Below are 18,793 nucleotides of genomic sequence, written 5' to 3' on the forward strand. Positions count from 1 at the left end.
AAATGCACCCTATTCTTTTTAACATGCTCGTTAACATGCAGCATTCCACCTGCATTCGGCGTTTACAAATGCCTGTGTGAGTACGGGCGCATTAAGAAGACTAGAGTACTTCATTTCTGCACTTTCCTGTGGTGGAATGCAGAGGAACACAATGCAGGGAAGCGCAGAAGCAAATGAGCCCTTAGCACTCTTGCACATCTGCCCTGGGGAAAACATAAATTACCCCTATTTCCTTTCTGTAGACAAAATGTTATCCATTTCATTCTGAGGGTAATTAATTAATCTAGCCTAAATTATTCCAATAATATTTTTCTCTTTTTGGGGCACAGGAGAGTATTCCCTAACCTTACTGCACTGCTCTATTCCAGGTGTGCTGGTACTTATTATAAGGGACTGCTAGATACTGGGACACTGGATGATACATTCTGACAGGGGGTAACCAGCAGTAATTTAGTGAGACGGGGCATGGTACAATATAATGATTGCTGATGTGCGCTAAAACCCTGTGACACGATGTGGAATAGCCTGACGTGTAATAAAGGGAGGTAGAGTGAGGGGTGCGGGCTAGCAGGCACTGATATCTCCTAACAGGTTCTGACTTGCTGTGACACAATAACATTATATTCTGTGACATGCAGAATGATTTGGGGAAACGGGCTTCGTTATGGTGCCCATTTATGTGCTTTCTAAATAAAAGCTTAAACCTCTTTTAAAGGAGAAGTTTGTCAACTGCTTACTTTCTACCCCAGCACTCCTTTTCAGTGGCATAACAAGCCCTGCCTAAATATATTTTTCTGTGCCCCCAACAGGTGACATGAAATCATGGGGAACAATTGGGGAACAATATCTCCTCAGGGGCCCCTTCAAAGAAGAACAAGCCCAGGGCCCCCTTGGGCTGTAAGTCTGCTTCCTCTATAGTTTACCCACTACACCTTTTCTTTAAAAAACACGCCAGGCCATGGCACTTTATAGCACGGCACGTGCCCCCTTGGGCAGGCATACTGTGCAGAGTGATGTTTTGGCCTTTACTGCACATGTGCCTAGCAAGGGATATCTTGGTGGAGGAACAGAGATGTCAGCGCGCTGTTCTGCTGGAAAGTACCCTGGGCTGGTGCTTTTTTAAAAAAAAAAGATCTGGGGTAGAATGTAAGAGATTTTAGTTACCCAGCAGGTGCCTAAACAATAATATCACTGGTGATTGTGGGTTTCCTTCTCGTTTAAATTCCTTTTTATTATCTTATAAATAGGACTGTACTACGCTACCTTTCAAATGGTATTCATGATTGATTTTGCATGTTTTCTGATTTATTAGTATTCCTGTTTCTGCCTATTCCCAGCCTGCTTTTTGTTTGCTGGGATCACTGACCCTGGAAACCAAAAACAACAAATTAACTGCCAGGGTTCGCTGTTATTGCTATTCTTAGTTTTATCTGTATATCTATTCTTTAAGGCCCTGCTATTTATCTTGCATTCTGACTTTCTGCAAGGGTAATTGAGCCCTAGCAACCAGAAAGTAGTTACAATTCCAAGCCTGAGAGATACCAAATAAAAAAACAAACACAAAATAGGAAATGACAAAGTGATGACAAATGGTATTGGAATACTTCTGTCTACAGTAAAAGTTCATTTTACGCTGTACAACCCCTTTGAGCATCACCTAGAAGACCCCAGGTTTGGGTATCTTTGTAGTGCTGATGTTTGTGGCTCATTAGCAATCCGGGCTGCCTCTGCTATTGACAGTAAATAGAGCCAGTATATTTCCTTGTTGAAGCAGAAGAACAATCCAGGTAAAATGCCCCTGCAAAGGCATCAGGGCTTGTATGTGTAGAGTTTTCCCAAGGGATTTTAGGAATGGCCTCTAGGCTGTAATATAGCAGTGATATATTGGTGCAGTCTGGGTTCCTCAAAGGAAGCCGTACAGCTAATATAAAAGCACAGAGTTCCACCACAGCAGCACCCAATAGCCAAATAGGACCCTATTTAAACTTTTCTTGAATATCAGATATCATTAGGAACCTGGCTTTCTTACAGTATGCAGCCAATGGATAGTTTTTAAGGTTGATGGTCACAGCACATTTTGGCAATGTGCTTAAAATATTCTGGGTGGAATTCCCCTTTTACATACCATAAGTGCCTTATTTGCTGGGTAGGTGGCATAAAAACACACCAAAAGTGCCCTGCATTGAAAACATTTTTCTATATGGTCAACTTAATTAATATACAGTTGGATAAATACACTGGAGTTTACATGGTGATGCCTGACTTCTATGCACTCTTGAAGAAGCAGCTATTGTCTCATTGGGTGGCTGGATACAGGCTTCCTTGTTAACTTTGATTCTTCATATTGGTTTATGAATTTATTATAAGAGGTAAGAAGAGAGTGTGGCATAGCAATCCAAAAGGGACAAGGGAGCATGGCTAACCAAAGCTTAATGTCACTGTCCATAGCATTAATAACTCCCTGGAGTTTTCCCTTGCTTGTCCAGAGTCAAGTTATCTATACCCTCATATGCATTCCTATACAGTTAGCACAATTATAAAGGAAAATGTAAGGGTACAGTGGGCACTTAAGATATGTACTTTTAGAACAAAATGGATCCCGCTAGATCATTAAGTTTTAGTTTAAAAAATAAAAAGGGGGTGAGATGCGATAATATCTATCAGCTTCACTTTAACTTACAGCCTCTGGGCATGCTGCCTACATGTCATTTGTTTCTTCCACTCCTTTCCTCCATTTTTACACTCAATCAGTTTCACATTCCTGTCATTTCTGCCTACAAGTCTCTGCCAAAAATATGTCTCTGCTTTACTTAGTGCCCTTCTTAAGTTCTTTCTTTCTCCCTTGTCTCCTGGCTTGGTTCTTGTTATACCCTAGGAACTGGCACTTTATCCTCAAAAAGCTTCTAAGACCCAGACTCGCCCACCTCATCATCCGCTGGTGTTCTGCTCTGCCTGCTGACTCCACCTGTACCCAGGATCGGATTCATTATATTATGTGTAACAACTTCAATCCATATCTGCCCCTGTTCCTAAGAACCCTGCTAAGGATCAATAAAAAAAAATATGTATTTTCATCCTTATAACTTCCCACCTCCCACATACCACACACCTCCAGAATCTGTAAAGCAGCGAATGACTTGTTTTTTTGGTTCAAGCCCTTCTTCTTGGAGATCCAGGCTTTGGTCAGAGCCCCCCTTAGCTCATAGTAAGGTTACAGCTATATTGAAACGTTTGCGTATCAGTCATTCAGCCATAGTTCCAATAATATATAGAACTGCAAGTATGGGTACACCCCCCAAACCAAATACCACTATATCTGACCATCCCACATTGTCCTCAAATCTTATGACTCTCTAACCTCAACCACTGCTTCAGGCCCCCAAAGTTTGGGCTGCTCTATAGGTGATTTCACTGACCTGTAGAAGCACTGATTGGGCACACCACTGTAATGCCATTTACTGGACCCTACAGTGTAATAAAGGGAGACACGCTGCCTGTTGAAAATACTTCAGCAGCATTAGGGGCTGCAAGGGGCATCAATATTAGTGAAGGGAGCTAAGCAGGGTTTTCTGGGAAAGGCTTTTTTTTTGGAAAGACTATTGGAGGGGCCACTGTACTTTGTTGCAGAGACTAAATCCTGAATGTTTTGCCATTTAAATGTATGTTTGTTATGGGCACACACATGGGTCAATGTTGTACCAAATTGGTGATAACTGGCAGCATAAGCTTTCAGTAAGGTAAGCACTCTCTGTCGGGTTTTTAGCAGCACATACAGACAAATCAAGAATCTAACCGTGCAAAAGGGACAGAGAAAAATGTAGAAGGGAGTCACAGAGTAGACATATACACGATCATCAGCATATCCATAACTCTCTAGAAATACAATGTAAAGGGCACCCAAGCCTTTAATTCAAGCAATACCATAGTACAGTGAGATTCAGTGTCCATCACTTTTCCTTCCAATAAACAAAGAGGGCTCATATAAAGTACAAAGAACTACCAGCTGCTATGTTGCTTTTCATAGCTTAGGCATTCTTAGTGGTACACCTTTAGATTAACATTTAATATGTTATAGAATGGCCTATTCTTAGCAACGTTTCAACCTGTCTTCCTTTTTATAGTTGTTGAATTATTTCCCTTCCTCTTATGACTCTTTTTAGTTTTCAGATGGGGGTCACTGACCCCAGCAGCCAGAAAACTGTTGCTATGTGAGTCTACAATTTTATTGTTACTTTTTATTACTTATCTGTCTATTTAGGCCCTCCTCTATTCATATCCCCTATTCATATTACTGTCTCTCTTTCAAAAACCGCAAATAATACAAAATGAATACTAATTGCAATGACCACTAGGGGTGCTGTTGTGTAATTTCAATGAAAGTTAGATAGTTGAACTTGCACAAATCCATACAATAAGTATTCAGCAAAGACTGAGTGCTTGAAGTTTCTCCTTCAATTAAAACTTTTAACTATTCATCTTTAAATTAGTACATTATATACAACCTTTTATATTTGTAAAAAGGCATCTGTGTCTGTATCTACATCTCCCTATCACCCCCACTGATATGTACACAAAGAGAGAGCGAGGTTAGCATGCATAAAGATGTGTGTATATGCAAATAACTGCGTCTGCACTCATAGGGCACCCTACGTACGTCAGAGCAATGTAGAATTTCTGTGAGCCCTCAAGGATAGGGAATTAATTCACAGTATGGCCTTCTTAAGTACAGAATTAACATGCATGACGACGTGTAAAATACATATCTAATGTACGGTATAACCTGTATTTTAATATGTAGGATTAATTTATTTATAAATATGGTTAAACAGCTTTACAAATGAATGAAATGTATGAAAGAACATACGGACACTTATATGTACAGTATATAATGCAGGCCAAGGAACATCTTTATAAATTGATAAAGATCTTCACCCTGTGAAACAATTGTGATGTTAGAACCTCCAGGGATGCCATCAATGTGAGCTCATGGTGCTGCTACTAAATGTTTCAAAATCATGTAGCCTTTCAACAGGAGCGCGTGTGAGAAGACTACAAATCCCATGAATGCAGCAGAGTTCAGTAGATGAGCTTGCCTGCTCTTGCTTGGAGCCATTTCCTCAATGAAAATGATAAGCTGGGATCTGGGGAGGACTACAAATGCCATGGGGCACTGTGAGGGTAGTTGGGTTGCTCCAGCGTCAGTGCAGGCATATGGGAAAAGATTATAAATTGTATAATGTATTGTGAGGTCATTTTTACATGAGAACAGCACTTTGGGCTGACAGGGTGGTCTGTCAACTGTGTGTTTTAGTGGGGTGCCATAGCACTCCCAAGTCAGCCGCTTTTCTCTACTATTGAATTGAATATTTAATTTCTGAGAGGCATAAATGCAACAGCCTAGCATGCCTGCTGGGGTATGAGACCATGTATTAAAATAAGAATGGACAATGATTACCTGCATATTGTTATAAATGAGACATTGATTGATGTCAGGAGTAGCCATTTCTATAATGTATCCACCCTACACTTATCCTGTCACACAGGTCTCAGCATTGCAAAGTGACCTTTAATAGCAGGGATGTGATTATTATTTTTAGTTATTAAAAAGGATTCAGAAGCACTGTACAACTGAGGGGTGTATATCTCAGATTACATACAAATACTGACCAAAATGGAAGGTAAAGAGGGTCCTGCTCATTAGAGAGAGGGGCTACTGTAAGATGCCATAGACAGTTACTATTTAGTCGCCTGGTTGGGGCTGTTTGGGCCTCTGTGGACTTGAAATGCCAGGGCCTATTTTAAATTAAAGTCCAGGCTGTCAGCCCTTGAGTTTTATTCAAATTTAACTTTCCAAAAAATTCTCTACAGTGACAGAGGACATCAGGTCAGCTGGACATTGGTTATGGTGTTATGTGTCAGTCATGAGTTCTTTCATCAAAGGATGCTGGGAGTTTAGTGCCTTGCAAGTAAGACAATGCTGTATAATCTAAATTATAACTAAATTTAATAGTTAGTGATAATCAGATTTGTTTACATTAGAAATAATATAATAATAATGGTGGTTGAACAAATGGTGGATATAGTCAGACTCAGACCCCTGTGCTGGATCATTATGGACCCCTTCCCCTTTACTAACATCCATATACCAGCCCCTCTGAGTGGAAATAATGGTAACAATATGAAACGATTCATTATAAAGTTCTGAAGTTACTTTATGTGCGCGTTTGATACTGAGATTTTATTGTGACAGCGTTTGACACAAACGGAAGTGGCAGTCCACTCTGTGGAACGCCTGTGTTTGCCACTGGCTAGTGATGGATACTGAATGACAGCACAGCACACTACTTTAGAACAATAATATCAAACCCAGAACTTTATATTACTGGACTCAGCATGTTTCAACACCAGTCATTTTCACAGAAGGCTGCCTGCTACTTTATAGCAGAGACAGCAGTGCATGAAGGTAAAGAGCCCTGTATATAGGGGGAAGATCATAGTAAATAAGACTAAAGCACTGAACCGTGGCACGATTCCGTAGAGTGCCTATATACCGATGCAGTTCTGTGTTCACAGCAATTGTGCATCTTTTTGCAGAGAATTAACAGCAGTTCATGTGCAGGAAAGTGTATATCAGTATATACCAAACACTTATATCTGCAGGATGCCGCATGTAGGTAGATTCTGGCAGGGACTGCTGAAAGCAGTGAATTTGTGTGCAGATTACTTGGTATTAATTAGCTTTTTGCTGAGTACTGCTATCAGTGTGTTTATGTGCAGAGCGGCACAAAGCAGAGCCCGGAGGAGACGCAGTTGTGGGTAGGGAGAGCCTGGGTAGCTCTGTGTAGTCCCACATATTTACCTCTTGGCTGTAGAGCCAGTGCCTTTAGTTATAAACACCTCTGAAAAGAAACAGTGCCTGTTAAATAGGTGGATAATTAGGCAACATGGCGTCAGTATGTACAATACTTTATGGGGAAGTAAGAAACACAGCCAACTCTCTTCTAGCCCATTCTGCCTGAGCCATACCTACATCCAACCTTATGCCAACATTCCATTCCAGATGCACATTTTGTGGAAATTTGGGGGAAAAACTGGTATAATAGGTAAAAGAAAGAATAATCCACACAGGTTTCAGGTACAATTACCTAGTGTAAAGTGTGATATAAGAATGTTAACACAAAGTATCTATACACTGCACTGGATAGAAGCATTGACAAGACTAAAATGTAAGTGCCTACACAATGAACTATATAGAGGGATTGCCAATTCCGTAAATTAATTACCTATACAATGTTCTATACAGAGATATTAACATGTCTATAAAGTAAGTACCTACACAATGTACTGTATTGAGTTATTGGCAAGTCTATAAAGTATCTATACAATGTACTATATACAGGTACTGACATGTCTATTAAGTACCTACACAATGTGCTGTATAGAGGTATTGCCTTGTCACTGATATGCCTATAAAGTAAGTACCTACACAATGTACTGTATAGAGGTATTGCCATGTCACTGATATGCCTATAAAGTAAGTACCTACACAATGTGCTGTATAGAGGTATTGCCATGTCACTGATATGCCTATAAAGTAAGTACCTACACAATGTGCTGTATAGAGGTATTGCCATGCCACTGATATGCCTATAAAGTAAGTACCTACACAATGTACTGTATAGAGGTATTGCCATGTCACTGATATGCCTATAAAGTAAGTACCTACACAATGTGCTATATAGAGGTATTGCCATGTCACTGAAATGCCTATAAAGTAAGTACCTACACAATGTACTGTACAAATGTGCTGAAATGTCTATGGCATTACATGATGCACATACAAGGGTTTTAAAATGACATTTGCCACCACTAACTGAACTCAACAGGTAGGAAGGAGTTGTTCTAACAGCTATCACAGCACCACTAGACAAGAGGGGCAGCAAGAAGGATCATAGCAATCATAGCAACTGTAGAATAGTATATTATAGTACAGAACAGGAATATAATTAATGGAACCAATTTTTTTTTCAAGTTCATAGAATAAAGTAAGTAATTCAGTGATACCCTAGGTTGGAGCAGTTAATATAACTTCTCTAGATTTCATCAATAGGATGATTTAGAAATTGTCATGTTTAGGACTTGACTTGGAAGGGTTACACTAACAGTGCAACATGTTGCTCACTAACCCCTTGGATGCTGCTCCCAGTGGCCTCAAAGAAGGTGCTTTAAACATTTATTTTCATGTTTGTGTTGCTCCCCATCTTTTTACATATTTTAATGGGGCTCATAGGTGAAAATGGTTGGGGATCCCTGGGATAGTGTTTATTGGTGTGTGTACAGGTGGTGTGTAAATACTAGCACGTACAAGCAGTAAAAGGAGTACTGGTTCCATGCACTGTTGATACAAAGCTGTACATTGAGTTCCTATGCAAAACACTGTGCATTTGTTTTGGTACAAAGTACTATTAAAGGAGACATATTGAGTGAAAAACAATATTGTGCCAATGAATTGTATTTATCTAAATATAGAAGGAATGTGCTTTAAAAAGTAGTGCTGTGGGATGATTTACTGAAAATTTTTCAAAAAACCCTTCTAGTCCAGCCCTCTTGTTACACTTCCTGTTGCCTCCATTCCCAGGCTGTGCAGGGGGGTCAGCGGCACTTTGCTCACTGCACTATATAATAGGAACCAATCAGAAGCTAGGCAGACCCGATGGGGAACTGTAGCCTGTCTTTGCTTGTTTGACTGTAGGGTTGTGATTGGCTACTCCCCTCCTACTGTGCTTCTGGCAGGGACCATTAGGACATGTCCACCCCTCATTTGAAACACGGACGGGGACCTGAGAGGATCTCTAGAAAGCTCTAATAAAGTGGCCATTTTTACAGATAGTATTAATTTTTTGAACAAAGTGAAACCAGCACCATATATTACTCATAATTGCTAACAAGAGTATTTTTTCATTTATCCTATTATATGCCTCTTTTAAAGTTGGCTATGTGTCTATTGAACTATATTATGAGTCAGATGCAATGCACTGATGTTAGTGAGTAATATAATTATATATTATTAATACAAAACATTGCATATACCAAGAGTCTAGCCAACTAATATTGCTCCAATACTGTATCTATAGTAGATTAGGTATAGTGCACTCATTTTAGTAAAGGTACAATAAATTCTAAAGTGCAGTAGGTACAATGCATGAATGTTTGTGCTAATGCATTTGTATTGGTGAACACATGTCTTTCATTACATAGCAGAGTAGGGATAGTAAACTAATATTGGTAAATAAAGGTACAATAAATGATAAAGGTACAAAGTGCAATATATAGTAGATAAGAGATTGTGCACAAATGTTGGTAAGCAGATGAGATTGCAATCAATAGCAGCCTGTGTAAAATGGAGCAGTGCAATTCTGTCCAACTAATATCCAACACTGAGGCAAATAGCCAACACTGTATCAATAAGGGACCACATTTTATCTAATGATTATGTTAAAGACATATACAGAGTTGGTGGGGGTCTGGAAGCCATAATGATGTTCTGGGGAGTTGCTGCAGACCTCTAGCTGGACACCAATACACGGGCAAGCAGTAAATGTCCAGTGCACTATAGAGTGCTGTTGGCATAGTACCCTAGGTTAGTGAGTTCACGTGCATTACACTAGCATTAGATCAGGCACAATGCACTGTGGGACAGTGACTACACATAGGGATGCAAGGAATCCAAGGTTTGGTTCTGGATTTAGACAAAGCCGTAGGGGCCTATATATTATGCTATGTAAGAGGAAATTTGCTGTATAAAATGGTGTAAAGCTGTGTAAAAAATTACTCTATATTAAATATATATATATAGTAAATAGGTCCCTTAGTGTTTTGCCAACCAATTCCAAACCCTTAAGGTCATGTGACTTTAACGCATAGAATAAATGAAAGCAACAATCTTTTGTTTCCTTTTTTTTTTTTATGTAAATATGAAAATTAGAGTTCCGATTTGGTTCAGTATTTGACCAAATCTCTTGTGAAAGATCCAGTACATCTTATGTATATGTTCTGCAGGTACTAGTCACTGTCTTGTTAGTAGTACATGCTTAGTACAAAGTCTTGGTACCATTGTTAGAATATGTCAAATTCACAATACAGCATAGCAGGAACAAAGCAATAGTTAGTGAGTACAAGTAGTGTGAGTACTGTACACTAATGTTACTATGTGTGTAGTTCTACATTAGCTGTGATGCACAGTACATGTCTGTACTGAGCACTGTTAATTAGTGTGTCCAGAAAGCAACCAACTATAGGGCTTATTGACTAACAATAACTCCAACTGCCAATCTTTTCTCTTGCTTTGTTACTTTTGGACTACTCAAAGCTAATGTAGCTCATATATTAGTAAATTAGCTCTACTGGTGAGTACACATGCAATGCACTAGTGTTACTGTGTAGAGATTTACACAGCAGTGTTAAAGGCTAAAAAGTATCACATGTACATGTAGATAAGTTTGTATTTCTGCATGTACAGTAAATATGAACTGCTCTGCAAGTGTGCATGTATAGTAACAGCTCTGTACATTTATACAGTCTTTATTATTGAGCCACAAGTCCCAGGAATCCCTGAGAGCCATGTACAGGGAGCTGCACACAGTAAGCTATACAGGAACATATAGAATAAATACGTATATATCCTGACAGGCCACTGATATGACTGTACAATTTAAACCAACTGTAGAAATAAAACTTCATATTTAATCAGATCTTCGTTTCTGTGAATTTATATAAAGTGCTAGAACCCACCCCTCAACACACAAACCCCTACATATACCTGTATGAATATATTACAACAATAATGGGCAATAAATGTTCGTTCCCCCATAGGTGCCCATGTGGTACCCTAAGGCCAGTGCTGCCTGGGTGCCTGGGTGCTTGGGTGCCCTGTCACTGTCCCACTGTACCCAGGAGCAGGCCATGATGCGCAAGATGACAGGGGTGGGGGCAGACTGAAGCAAGAGCCCCCAGGAACTCAGGGCCTTCCAGTAGGGTTAGAGAAGTAGGGAACATGCAAAGGTGGGCAAACATTTTACTCCCCCCCCCCTCATTTTGCAGCTGTATCTCCCTTCCCTCAGCCTCCCCCCCTTTTCCTCTTCAAACCCAAACCTGGCGGAGCTCAGAGCTTTCCCAGCACCGCCATATTTAAAGGGGCCCTCCAAGCCAAGAGCTTCTTTTCCCCCTACCCCATAATCCCAACAGTGACATTCCTGGCTGTGCCCCCTATTACCCGGGGAGGGAGAGAGCTACTCACAGATAGATGGAGATGCAGCGAGAGAGGTGCCAGCTGGGGGGGAGCTCTATTCCTTGATGCCGGAGTAGCCCACACACCAATGGGGGGTGACGGGAAGCTTGTGGGAGACACACGGTGCGGAGGGGAGTCGGGGGAGACAATCACACCCCTTTCCAAGACCCCCCCAAGACAAACTGCAAGGAAGCCATCCTGACCTCCCTTTACACAATTCTGCTCTCGATTCCTACTCCGTCTCCCGGAGACGGCGCGAAGAAGGGGTGGGGGATTCCACCTCATCCACAGGGGGGGCAATCACGTCCTTTTAGGGGGGAGAGGCTGCTCCGACTCTCTATCCCCCCAGCCAGCCTGGGCAAGACACGGGTAATGGCATTAAGGCACAGAGTCCCACAGGATTGGGGGGCTTCCGCTGACGTGACGGGGCAAAAGGGAGAAGAAGAAATCCAGCACCCCCCGAGCTCAGGCAGCGATCAGGAGAAGCTCACAGTCATTCTCTCAGAGCAGAAGTGCAGGGCTGCAAACCGGAGAGGCTTAGAATTGGGCATCCTGATGGTCCCTCAGGAGAGAAATGGATGAGAGTGAAGGCTCCTGACAGAGGGGGGGCTGGAGGGGAAGAATGGAGGGATCTGCAAGAGAGGAACATAGAGTAGCAAAATGGGGTGGGGGGGGGGAGTAGAATCCAGTGATGGGGAGAAAATAGTACAATGAAATTCTCAAATGGGAATGAAAATCCCAAAGATGGGGTTGAATTGAATGGACCTGAGAAACAGGAATGATTGAGTGATCACTGGAGAGTCCTGAGTTATTGCCTTGATAATTGGAATGTCTTGTAAACCAGGGTGGGGGGGGGGTCGGTTTTGCAAGGTCCTGAGTTAATTATTCTTTTCTCCTCATCTCCCCTTTTGAACCGTTCTGCCCAGGATCCAAAAGAAAAGAGGGGAAGAAGCTCAGTTTGGACAGGAAAGAGCAGATATGAGGGAGCGGGTCCCCTGGTCCAGGACTGCAGGAGATGCTGTGCTTGCAGCTAGGCGCCCAGTGCTGAGAGATGCTGTGTGTAGGCAGGGAGGATGCTGAGCTTGGATACAGGAGGATGCAGGGACAGCAGTGCAGGAAGAGATGCTGTGTATTTTAGTAGGAGGGAGCGCACAGGGAGTCAGGGGTGGGCACCAGGAGTAAGGAACGGACACTTTGCATATTCAGAGATGCCGGTGTGTGGGGTGATGTGCAGTCTCCCCTTGTCTTTGTCTAACCCCCCTGCTACCCACTTCCCCTGCTCTCTCCCTCCCAACTCAAGGCTCTCTCTCACACATCCTCCTCCTCCTCACATCTCCCCCATTCCTCCCAGTGTGCTCCCTCATTTATCTCACTCACAGCCTCTCCTCTCACTGTCACTCTCCTTCCATTCGATGGCTCCCCCCCCCCCACCTCTCCTTCACTGGGCCCCTGGCCCCTATCCCTGCTTTACTCCCTGTCTCTTTCCTTTGCAGCAGTTAAATCATGAAACAAACTGTAACCTTTGCCAATATCCCAACCCCCTTCTCCATTCATAAAAAGGGCTCTGAGGTGGGGGGGTTGGATGCATTTCAAGAGTAGGAGGAGGGCCCCAAACATAGTGATGGTATCACTGTTTGTGTTGGGCAGCATGTGTGGCTGCCCTACCATGATATCCACCCAGTAAGCTGCATGGCTACTTTGTATATTACATTACATTAACATTTATTTATAAAGCGCCAACATATTCCGCAGCGCTGTACAATACGTGGGTTACATACTTTGGACATACAGAGTAACATATAAAGCAATCAGTAACCGATACAAGAGGTGATGAGGGCCCTGCCCAAAAGAGCTTACAATCTTTGTATAGGCACAATATTTCCACCATAGACAGAACTACATTTAAAGGGTACAAGCAGGGGGCCACACCAGGTCGATATTCTTTGTGGGGCAATGCAGAGTAATAGTTGTGTTCATTGGATATAAAAAGAAACTTAACTGAGCCCCCTCAGATTATTCTGCAACTGTAGAGTTGTATATCATAAAGCAAGATGGTGTAAAGGGCAGACAGTTTAACTGAGAGATAGTGTTTTTAGTAAGGTGAGATGGTTACTAAGGCATAGAGCTGCAACAGTGAGGTATCCTGTATATTAAGATAATGTTAGGGGCCTTTATCTGTAAGATTGTGTGTATAATAAAGGAATTTACCTTTTATAAATTGGATATTCAATTTACCTAATTATATAAGTATGGCAGCTTCCACTCATGAACAAAACAATGCTAAGAAATGCATCTGTCTGTAGCATAACCCTTCCCTGCTTGTTTAATAGAAGAATTAAAGTGACAGTACACCCTGATTATGCTTCTTATTGATATCATTATGCCTTTTGTATCTGCTTTGAAGGAAGAGCTTTGCTTCCCGGGCATCACATGACTCTTCTCCATCTCAAAGCAAAGGGAAAAGCATTAAGTGGCACGGCTCTTTCTCGTATAGTTAATTAATCTCTTCTGGGAAAACACAGGAATGTCATTGTTTCATTAGTGCTGTTAGATTAAACATTTCTGTAGATCAATTTGCAGAATGGAACAGACCACAACAGTGTAACCAACTAACCATCAGGACAGGAGCCAACAGGGGAATGAAACGCAAAAAAAATCCATGGAAATAAGGACAAAAATTTGCATTTTGCAATGCATTATTCTTCAATAGACAGTGATTTTTCCATTAACGACTTGGACTACATCTATCCAAAAGACTGTAAATACTGAAAACCAGTAAAGGTTTCCCCAGTGGTGCACCACAGGGCTGGAACATGAGGTCTACAGGCATGGTTGACTAGAACCGTCGCTGTTGGGGTCCTATAGTTAAATGCCTTTTGTTTTTTATACTAAAACCAAGAATAAGGAACCAGTCTTCATTACTGCATGACTTTAAGCAAAATAGCAGACAACCAAATAAAAGGATAAATCATCATACAGTATTTTGGGAGCAAAACCCTGCCAGGTGTTTATTGTGTCCTCATATTTGGCTTGGATCCCTTCACCAGACATATATATATCTGGTCAGATTACATGTTTATTGTCATTGTACAATGTTTAGGGTGTAGAACCCTTTTGTCTGGTACATGGACTACTAACAATATTGAAAGTTAAGAATTACAGGAAGGCCATCTCCCATGCACTCCATTTTAAGCAAATAATTCTTTAAAAATTATTTTTCTAGGGAGTAATAAAACAGTAGCCTGTACTTAAACATAATGAGGCTGCATGAATCCATATTGGTAGCAAAACAATTGGGTTAATTTATGTTTAAGTGATTTTAGCAGACTTACGGCGTGGAAAGCCAATTTACAGAAAGATCCCTTATCCGGAAAACCTGCATCTTAATTTGTTCCAAAGCACTGGGGATGTGCGGGAGATTTGATAGCTCTTTAAATCTCAGGCGCACAATCCTCAATGCTCCAGACCCGAGAAGAAGAAATTTGTGCATGCGTGCGCACACATGTTCGACCTGAAGGGGAGGGCAGTAGTGATGTGCGGGCCGATACTAATGGGACCCGCGGGCAGGTCCAGGCCAACCACAGCACATCACTTGCGGGTCGCGGGTGGGTTCAGGTTGAGCTCTTCCACTCGGCCTCCCTGTTTATTCTGTTTAAAGGCGCGCCCCCGTCACACCCCTTTGTGATGTAATTGCGGAGTAGGGCGGGCGCAGGTCTATAAATACAGGCCAGAAGCCGGGTCTGGTAGGGTTCGGGTTAGGAGTGGGCGGATTAGTGTCGGGTGTGGGACGAGTTTTTCTTGACCCACACATCACTAGAGGGCAGGGGTAATGAGTGGCACAGGCTTTAGGGTGCCCACTGTTTAAATCCGGGCCTGTCCCTGCTACAGTATCTCCTCATCTTAAACAGGTGTTTAGTGCAGGCACCTTTGCACAATGACATCACTTCTATGTTCTGACACACTAGGGTTGATTCACTAAAGGTCGATAAGTTTTATCGCACGCTTTTTTGCATTAAAAAAAGCGCGATTCGCTAAAGTATTAATGCGTGCGTTAAATTTCGCACTACCGCATGCGTTAATTTGCGCACGGAAATAATACTAACACATGATTCACAAACACTTAGACGCGCTAAATATCGCATTTAAGTTGCGATACTTGAGGCAGGCATAATTATAGAAAAGTACAGTTAATGAGCTTTTGGCAACACAATATGGACTTTGCAGTGGGATTTATTCAAGTCTGAGTGATGCAGCTTCCAGTTTGCAGGGAAATAGTCATTTTCAGAACAGTAGTTTTCCGAAAGTAATGGTGTGTATGGCTACACGCAGCAACTATTTGTGCGCGATTCGTTGATTAGCGTGCATTCCGTCAAATACCGCACGAAAATCTTCGCAACTTAAATAACGCAAGCAGCATCGCATCTAAATTAACGCAAATATACTTTCAGTGAATTGTGTGTTAAAACGCGAAAAATTAGACACGATAAAATTTTCAATGCATGCTATAAATAGCGCACGTTTTAATGCACCTTACTGAATCAACCTTACTTTGTATGAGGAGGCTATTATCTGTGGGCCAAGCAATCTGAAAGTCTTATGCCACTAGTTATGTAATGAGCCCAAGTGCTTGTTTAGGAATTTAATTGAAAGCACCATGGGTGATGCACGCCGTGAGAAGCAACCTCATCTCCGCCTGTAACCAATCCATGTGTGTGTATCAGCCAGGGCACTTTCAATTAAATTACCTTAGGAGTGGTGACAGGCAGACAGGGGCAATTTGACCATCACTGTTTTCAGCTGTACAGCAGAAAGTAAATACTAAACCTCCCTGTTATCCCTGTCCCCTTAGAGGCACAGTTCAGAACAATTTAACCATATTAAATGGGATTTTTAAATGCAGTGCTAAAGGCAAGAGGGGTACCCAGTGGCATAACTAGAAAAAGAAGGGCACCCTTTCCCGTGAACACCACAACTGGTGTCAGACAGACTGCACAAATATCTGGCTTAACTGCATCCAATTATGGCAAAATGCAAGAGCGGTTGCATCCATTTTAATGAATCGGACGCAGTGCGCAAGAATCAGAGGCAACACACCCATATTGCGCGTGCAATGGCAAAAAAAATTGTCGATTGCATCCAGAATTGCACTTTGCTGACTTCAACTTCATCAGTGAATGCAATGCAAACAATACAGTTTTGGAGGGCACACCACAATTACTTTAAATTTAAACAGAAAAAAGAATCTGTTTCCCAAACCTACATAGGGACAAACAGAATATTAGTACAAATTAATCAATTTCTCAATGCACACCTATTTAAACCTCAGAACAAAAAGGGGCAGCAGATGGTATGTTTAACATATAATGCTCTTTATATAGTAGATATATAGCTTAATACCCGTGAATGTATCCTGGAGGTATGCACTTGAACATAGAATGGGCAGTGCCATTGTGGATGCATTTTATATTTAGCCACTTTAAAGGAAATCTCTGTCACTTCAGAGGATGAATTTCTCTGCTGAATTTACAACTGTACGTGTATCTGGGTCCAATGGTCCTCAAGGGCCCACTGCCCCAGCTTCCGAGGCCCCAACCCCAGTGACATATCTGCCATATGGGCACGCATGAGGTCATGTCTAGGGTAGTAGTTTCAGGGAGCACCTATATTGTAAATAAACATGACACTGACAGGCTGTCTTTGCATGGGCCAACCACGGGAGAAAGAACAGGCTGAGGTGTGTGTTTAGGCAAGTACTAGACCAAAATACAGCCCTGCCACTCCCCATAGAGTCTGGTTCAGCAGGGCCCAATGTGATTTCCCCCAGTGAGCCGGCAACCAATCCAATCCTGACTGTGCACATAGCACTATTTGTAAAGCAGGTAAAATTTGTCACTTCTGCCATACAGAAGAGTGTCCCCTGACATATTCTCTATCTATTCTCTTCAATCACTATCACATTTATAGATAACATTTAAATTGTTGAAAATGTTTAATGTATATTAGGAATCTATTTATATATTATAATCTATAAGTTTTTTTTTTCTATTATGGAAAAAACTAAGTGGAAGTTAAAAAGAAGTTAAATTACTCCCTACATAAAGGGGCTGATTTACTTACCCACGAACGGGTCGAATGGAGTCCGATTGCGTTTTTTTCGTAATGATCGGTACTTTGCGATTTTTTCGTATGTTTTGTTAAGTTTTAACGCTACGAAAAATGCGCAACTTTTCGCGTAAGTTTTAACGCTACGCAAAATGCGCAACTTTTTACGCAACTTTCGTAATGGATACGAAAAACTCGCGTTTTTACGCAAAAATCGTATTGGTAACGAAAAATTCGTACAGAATCCGAAAAAATCGCAAAACATACGAAAAAGTCGCAAAATGTTCGTTTTCAAGTCGGAACTTTTCCAATTCGGGTCGGATTCGTGGGTTAGTAAATCAGCCCCATAGAGTACATAACTCGACCCACCACAAAGGCCTTTTGCATTCAAGATGTACCTAGACTGCCACTTGTTCAGTTTATATTTCTGGCCAGTGCAGTAAAGGGTATCAGAGGAGCAAAGATGGAGAATGCAGAGCCCCATGTAAATATAAACCTGACCCCCCCACCAGACAAGGCAATGATGACACCTGGCTAACAAGTGACTTAATCAGTACTTTAACGCAAAGTCTCGTTTCTCTTGTTTATGGCGAAATCTTTATAATAGATCCCCTGGATAAAAATACAACTTTCTGTGGGACCATCTGGCAGTACAAAATGCTGGAGGTAATTCTCTCTGAACATAATGCAATGGTAATTACGGGCAGGAAAAAAAAAGAGAAGACAAAAAGTTCCTCTTTATTGTGACGTCTCCTTTTCCCTGAGAGCTGCTATGGAGTCCACAGACAATCTGTCATCTTGTAGACAACAACTGCAGCAGGGCCCCCACCAAATGAAAAGGCCACTGAAAATATCTTGCCCATCTGCTCAAAAATGTGACTGGAAATGGCTTTTTTGTCAGACATAACATTAGGTTTTTTTCTGCTTTCCACAAAAAGTCCCTGATATGTATATACACAGTAGATCAAAGTTTGCAATTTAACACTTTGTAAAGGTGGCCATATACAGACAGATTTTAGCTGCCGATTCAGGTCCTTTAGACCAACTCGGCAGCTTATATGCCCGTGTATGGGCACCCCAACGTCCCTACCCGACCAACATCTGGCCTAATTGGCCCTAGGGCCAAACAATCAAATTACCCAATATTACCCACCTTAGGTAGGCATATTGGGAGAAGATCCTCTTGTTTGGCGACCTCCACAAACGAGCGGATCTTACAGTGTATGGCCACCTTTAGGTGCCCCCCCTGCAGAGGTACCGATATGGTAAGTACCACCCTTAGGGTGAAGCCACATGGAGATACTTGTAGCAGCTACTTGTCACGGCAGCAAAAATAGACAATGCTGATAATTTACTGATAATTGTCTCTACAATGGGAAGGCAGGGAGATTAGCGAAGATTTAT

General features: G+C 41.7%; 1 protein-coding gene across 1 annotated transcript in view; it reads right to left on the reverse strand.

Moving 5' to 3' along the window:
- grik5 (glutamate receptor, ionotropic, kainate 5) overlaps positions 1 to 12,562 on the reverse strand; it is a 106,914-nt gene extending 94,352 nt beyond the window's left edge. The window contains exon 1 of the mRNA XM_002936400.5: positions 11,297 to 12,562. The gene's annotated coding sequence lies outside the window, so the exon portion shown is untranslated. The remainder of the gene's footprint in view (positions 1 to 11,296) is intronic.
- Positions 12,563 to 18,793: the final 6,231 nt, after the last annotated feature.

Source organism: Xenopus tropicalis, chromosome 7 (assembly GCF_000004195.4).
Source record: "Xenopus tropicalis strain Nigerian chromosome 7, UCB_Xtro_10.0, whole genome shotgun sequence".
NCBI lineage: Eukaryota > Metazoa > Chordata > Amphibia > Anura > Pipidae > Xenopus > Xenopus tropicalis.